General features: G+C 46.0%; 1 pseudogene; it reads right to left on the bottom strand.

Annotated features, from left to right (window-relative positions):
- Positions 1-4298: 4298 nt before the first annotated feature.
- Positions 4299-4415, bottom strand: LOC136658144 (5S ribosomal RNA; annotated as a pseudogene).
- Positions 4416-6492: the final 2077 nt, after the last annotated feature.

The following is a 6492-nucleotide window of genomic DNA, read 5'->3' as shown; positions in this document are numbered from 1 at the left end:
TCAACACTGTTTGTTCCATTGCATTCTGCATGAAAATACACATCAAATGATACAGATCGTGATGGTATTATTCCTAAAATTTGCATTTTTAACAATTTTGGCCAGTAGTGGTGTCACACACACACACACATCACCGGGTGCAACCCACAGACCCCTAGTGACACCATTGTTAGGCACGCAAATGATGCAAGAGTGAGAGAATATGACCTGCCCATATTTCCACATATAACAGGAGAGCTTGTTCAAGTGATCAAGGTGGAGTCTTCACCTACATCATGTGAATTAAGATGCATTTCCACTTGACAGCTATGTATGTGATTAAACAAATTCACAGGATCACAAGGCAGGTGGAGCTGCTTGTGCTGTTTCAGTGCCCGTATAGATGTTGCTACACTTCTGATTGCGTGGTCTCCAAGAAATCAATATCTCATTTCTCACGTCAGCCAGATGGGTAAGCCAGGCAAGGCTTTCAAACGAAGCCTAGTGCATTCTGACAGAGGAAAAAAAACAACATGTTTTTCCCGTTTCAAAGCCTCCACTTTACAAGCAGCCGCTGACAGCTTTAAAGTACTTTCTCCAGGTATGATTCATCAGGGTGAAGCTTGACGCTTTTCTGCACGTGCTGCAAAAGTTTGTTTCAGCCTGGCCTGCCAAATAAAGTTATAAATGTGCTTAATGGTTGCCACCCTTGGTTGCATTCAATGCATCGCTACACATCCTCCAGACCTCATAGAAAAGTCTTGAATCACACTGTGGGCTCACATTGCATTTCAAAACAGTAGCCCATGGAGTGGCCCTTGCAATTTGCAGGCTCAGCATCCGCAGATTTGAATATCCACAGATGCCACACCTGCGTCTGGAGGGTCTCAGGAGGCTTCCCAGTTGTGACTGGAAGGCACGTCCTATTTGTGCCAGTGAACCAGATGCGCCTTCCAGTTGCCTCTGGGAATCTTCTGAGGAGGCTAGGAGGCCAGGCATGATATCCAGAGGGCCAGGTGTGGCCCCCAGCTAAGTAATTGCATCACTGCACAACCCCCCCCCCCCACCTTTCATGGAAAGTCCTGGAATGGATCCCCTCCAGATACGAAGGGCCCACTGTACTGCCTGTGGTCCTACATGGAGAGGAATAAAAATTGTCTCTTGAGTGTACTATGTGGTACAGCTAACCTGATTTTCTTGATCCTCCCAGGAATGTGTCTTCAAGGGTAAAAATCTTAACGGATCGTATATACACTGCACAATCCTATGCACGTCTATTCTGAAGTAAGCCCCAATGAATTTATTGGGAATGACTCCCAGGTAAGTGTGAATAGAATTGCAGCCTGACAAAATCAGTCTTCATATCCATGCAGTCCATCCGACCATCACCATAGCCTTGGGAACACTCTTTAATCCAGTTACAGAACATTGCTTAAAATGTTTATATTTTAGTGGCAGATCATGCACTTTGCATGCAGAAGTCTCTGTGATATCTGCAGCTGGAATTGATGCTCTTGCTTCAACCCTGGAGACTCCAGTGCAGTGTCGTTTCAAGGCAAACGGAATCCTCTGGTGCTCTGCTAGTGTGTACTGGGGATGTGCAAGATCCCTTGAGGAGACAGTGTGGTGTCAACAGTGGCCCCTTGCTCCGACAGGTCTGGGAAGCATGGGGTTAACATCAGGGCCTCAGAATGCAGTGCAGCCACCTGAAGACAGCAGGGCCTCAGGGGTAAAAGCAGCACCTGGAGGAGGGAGAGTTTGTGGAGCAGGAAAGGAGAGAGGATGGATGGATGGATGGATGGATGGACTGGCAGACAGACAGACAAACGGAGGGCCCAATGCCAGCTTTCAGTGAACCTAGGGTGCCTCCACACTCCACATAGCAATTACAGTCACTGCATCTACACCGGCATTCCCTACAGCAATGGTTCTCAAACTTTTAGCACCAGGACCCACTTTTTAGAATGAGAATCTTTCAGGATCCACCCGACAGATTCTTTTAAAACACTTGTATACATATATCTGGGGACCAAACTACATGTTATATTAGCCACTTTGTTTGGCCCTGCATGGTTTTCCTACACTTCAATAGCAGTGGTAAAAGGGACTGATCAGAACTGGGACCAAGGCTGGAGGAGCGGTGAGGAGGGCTTTAACCCTTTCCCCTGCTGCATTCCTAATCCACAGCAGCTCCCTACACACCCAAGTACACCCAGAGCTTCTAGTTCCCCAGGAAGGGAAGCTTCCCAGGAAGGCACTAGCTCAGGAATATGCTGTGGGGAAAGGCTTAAAAGTATCCTCCCCCCATGCTGTTATCCTTTTATTCTGATCAGAAGCAAATCACACATTTAACATGATGTATAGCTTGATCCTGGGAACTGTGACTGGATCACAAAGGAGCATGCATGTCGTCCCAACTTTAAACATTTGCTTTGAGAAACACCAGCCCAATGCTGGCGGACATGCAACAATTGCGCTTGTTACACAAAGGGGGGAGCAGCCCTGAGAAATGTTGCAAGTGTAGCCCTCATAAAAGTGAATGATCCTTTCGCAAAGATACAAGCGCTTTCTGCTTCCCATCATCAGGCAGGTTATGAAGCATCCAAAGAGGAATGTTCTGAATCCTGGAGAAACAGAAAAGAGAGCAGCTGATTCTCTAGAGCTATAACTGGGGCCTGTCCATGTCACTAATCTGCAGCACCTAATCTGCAGGATGGTGGGCGAGAAAACAGTCCTGATTGTTGACAGTCTTGGGATAGGAAGGAGCTGGTATTTTCACTTGCTGAAGTAATTAAAATTGTACTCAAATGATCTCTTTTGTGCAGCAATGCTTTCTGTCTCTCCCCCCCCCACCGCCTGTCCCCTGAGCACTTGAAATGCAGTTCCAATCTACACACCACTATAATGGAAATGTACGCCTTCCAAGAGCTATAATACATCTCTCTTCAGCCTAATTTTGCCTTGAAGTGAGCCTGGCTGAAAATGGATTGTGTAAATATTGTTCCATAGACCTTTGGCCTCTCTGACAAGCTGACCTTTGCATTCCTTTCACAGAAGAACAAGACAGGCATACTGTTTTAAAACACTTCAGAGTGCAAGAGATTTTACCTTTCCTCAAGTCTACTTCTTTTTAAAAACTGCTGTCAGCAGAACGAGTTAAGAATCATTCATCTGTAGCCCCCAACTGTTTTTATATCTCATCAGCTTGTTTACTTTTAAAAATGATTTTGGTTTTCACTGTAAAGAGATCTGATCCCTGCAACATTAACGTGTTATAGTTTTCAGCAAACACATGGCCCAATGCATCCTTGGCCAGCCTGTAGAGGGTAGTGGTGTTAGCGCAGGCTCTGTTGCCTGATGTGGGCTGTCCAGGGACCACAACACAATGGAAAGAATTTTTTTTACTTACCTACCTAATAGGCCTCCTTGGATCTGTGCCAGCTCTTTGGTGCAAGTCCTTGTGGGACCAAAAGGGCATGTTGAGACCAGGAAGAGTGTAGGATATAAGCAACACCAATCCCCAAAATTTCCTGCTTTATAACGTCACTTCCGGTCATGACATCACTTCCGGTGGGTCCTGACAGATTCTCATTCTAAAAGGTGAGTTCTGATGCTAAAAAAAGCAAGAACCACTGCACCAATATATTGAGAACTATGCTCTAGTCAGTGATCTCTTGCACAGCTATATTTTCTGCAATTTTTTTTTTCCAATGCTAGTCATGCTAGGCTCAGAACCTATAATTTCTGCATGGACATTATGGGATGCATGAAGGAGCTGTATGCATTTCTTCCCCTGAATCACACAGACACCAAGGGATTTTCTCTCAGTAAAAGTCTTCCCTCTAGCCCAATAACTTGTTCCTATGAAGTGTGTAAGCTGTGACTAAACAGAAATGCTTCAATCACATTTAATGTTCTCAAGGGACAAGAAGCGGAGAATGAGCATTGGATTGCTGCACATGGGAAGTACAGTTTTAAATTCTTCCAACAAAACACCGGCATGATTTCAAACACCAGCCTTCCTCTCAAAAGTCATCCATTAGCAATCATTGGTTCCATTTGCATCTCTCTGATCACCTGACTAAGATCTCCAAAAATGAGACAAATCTAGAGCAAGACAGAGGACAAACGGGAGGGTCCGAATGCACAGCTAATGCATTCAGTGCTTGCAGGATGGGTGTGCTCTTCGGGTTTTGGCTGGTGAATGCATAAGATTAAAAAAAGCAAAACACATTACTTCAGGACAGGGAAGTCTACTTGCAATAATGATCTCATGCCCATTTGGTTGGCAACCTTCAGTCTCGAAAGACTACGGTCTAAGCCTACAGCAGCCGGTATTCCCAGGTGGTCTCCCATCCAAGTACTAACCAGGCCTGACCCTGCTTAGCTTCCAAGATCAGATGAGATTGGGCATGTGCAGGGTAACAGTTATTAAATGCTAAAACTCCATGCTGGATGCTGACTTTATTGATCTCTGCAATTAAGAAAAGATAGGTTACTTTTAGGTTCTAGAAGTTACACATAAGCATCAATATGATGCAGTTTATTTGGTTTAATATACAGGTGTGGACCACTTAACGATGAGGATATATTCTCCTATCCCTGTTGTTATACAATTAGGTCATTAAGTGAACATTCAGTCCAATCTATTGCCTTTGTGGTGCAATAAATATGTGCAATAAATATGTGCACTTAAAAGGTGCATGTGAGTTAATGGAAAATAAGGATCAAAGCACATTTTAAAATAAAATTGCATACAGGACTAGATTACCCTAGCATGGGGCCCCCTTAGGCATGGGGCCCAACTGGGAGCAACTGGTTTAAGCCAGGGGTCTCCAAACGTTTTGGCCAGAGGGCCGCATGAAATTTCTGGCACAGTGCTGAGGGCTGGAAAAAAATTTAAATATAAAATTTAAATAAATAAGAGATGGAACTTGGATGAATGAATAAATGAATGAGTGGGCTCATTCACTCAGTCTCCCCAGCCCTCAGAACACCCTCCAGATGCAATCAGAGCACAGCTCTGGTCATGTTCAGTCGAGTGTTCAGTCCTCTTCCAGGGGACAAGAGGCTGGCTCTGGGCCGGATAGAGGCTCGCTGCGGGCCACATATGGCCCCTGGGTCGGGGTTTGGAGACCCCTGGTTTAAGCCATTTCTACCCAACATTGCATATACGCAACAGGGACCAAATGCATACACCTGTGGGCCAGGCAGAAATGGGGTAAAGTTGGTCCTGGCTTCAGAGGTTTGGTACATCTAGTTCAATATTGTCTTCACTGACTATGGGCGCAATCCTTACCCCTGATGTCAGTGCTTTCCAGCACTGACATCAGGGCAATGCAGCTCTGAGGTAAGGGAACAAACATTCCCTTACTTTGAGGAGGCCTCCGTGAGTGTCACCCAACTGCAGGATGCAGCACATGTCCTCTTGGCATCGCTATGCCAGTGCTGGAAAGTACTGACAAAAGAGGTTAGGATTGCACCCTAAGGCTGCAATCCTAACCACATTTCTTGAGAGTAAGCCCCATTGAACAAAATAGGACTTACTTCTGAGTAGACCTGGTTAGGCTTGTGTCCCAACTCCCCAGTGTTTTAGGCAGGGACTGAGAACCTGAATGCATGCAAATCTGCCTCTACCACCGAGTTACAGTCGCATCCCAAAGAATGGCAGTGGTCCTTCGGATATCCCGGTCCCAGTCCAATTCAGTGACAGTGTGGCTTTTAATGTATTCAGCTGGAGAGAGCTTACAGTACCTGAGGCAGGTACGCAAGTGTGCATGTTCATTATCACGAAGCCAGAGGCCAAAATTTTTACAGTGCTTTTTATAGGAAGGACCACTTGACTTTCCTAAAGAAAACTAGAAGTTGGATTTAACTGAACTACAGACACATGTGGCCCAATTCTATTGAGGGCCTGCGCTTGAGAAATGTGCATGCTGCCCTCAATATGCCGTAAAGCGCTTTGCGGCAGTGCAAAGCCCAGGCGCAACAGAAGGCAAGCAAGAGCCTTCCCGCAGCTACCAGCGGGACACACTGGAGCAGGTAAGACCAGTGCAGGGAAGGGCGAGGACAGGCATGAATGGCATGCAGAGAGGGTGGAACAGGAAAGAGATGTGGCAGAGGGTGAGCGGATCAGGCCCAGGAGAATTGGAAGTGCTAGCCCACACCGAATACGATCTGCCTTCATGGATCAACAAGGACTTGTACCACTGGGTTTACTGGTACAGGTCCAAGCTGACTCCTTGTGACTGCTGGGGTTTACCCAGAGAAAGAGTTCAAGTGTCTCCTTACTCCAGCAGCCAAAAATCTCCCATGGAAAAACTGTAAGCCCCACACCAGCGCCACTACATCGGGATTTATGTAGGATTGGGGTGTTTGGCTACAATCCTATGCACACATACCTGGGAGTAAGTTCCATTGAACTCAGTAGGGCTTACTTCTAAGGAGGCATGTACAAGACTGCACTGTAAGTTCAACAGCCGTCGTAACTCAATTTGTCAACCACCAGAAGAA

This window comes from Tiliqua scincoides, chromosome 7 (assembly GCF_035046505.1).
Source record: "Tiliqua scincoides isolate rTilSci1 chromosome 7, rTilSci1.hap2, whole genome shotgun sequence".
NCBI classification, from domain to species: domain Eukaryota; kingdom Metazoa; phylum Chordata; class Lepidosauria; order Squamata; family Scincidae; genus Tiliqua; species Tiliqua scincoides.
This window is presented reverse-complemented; position numbering and strand designations above follow the sequence as displayed.